Consider the following 251-nt stretch of genomic DNA (forward strand, 5'->3'; position numbering starts at 1 on the left):
AGAAAACAAAGCTAACTAGACAGTGACCATGTGCTGATTCTGAATGCATCTCTCTCACAGACTGACAAAGGTGTATACTTTAAAGGCTTGTGCACTCAACTGTTTGCGAAATGGAGCTTTGTGCTCGTGTATCCTACCTCTCTCATTCGGCACAAATCCAGATATTCCATAATATTTCCATATTTGCTATGTAACGTATCTGAATGCTAAACTATTATTTATTATGTAAATTATAGGCTTTGTACTTCAGT

The 251-nt window shown here is 36.7% G+C and overlaps 1 protein-coding gene across 5 annotated transcripts in view; it reads left to right on the forward strand.

The window, feature by feature from the left end:
• The window catches only part of LOC107742796 (pumilio homolog 2-like), a 107381-nt gene that overhangs the window by 30673 nt on the left and 76457 nt on the right, over positions 1 to 251 (forward strand). The window lies entirely within an intron of this gene.

The sequence above is a fragment of the Sinocyclocheilus rhinocerous genome, unplaced genomic scaffold (assembly GCF_001515625.1).
Source record: "Sinocyclocheilus rhinocerous isolate Xijiao unplaced genomic scaffold, SAMN03320098_v1.1 scaffold822, whole genome shotgun sequence".
NCBI classification, from domain to species: Eukaryota; Metazoa; Chordata; class Actinopteri; order Cypriniformes; family Cyprinidae; genus Sinocyclocheilus; species Sinocyclocheilus rhinocerous.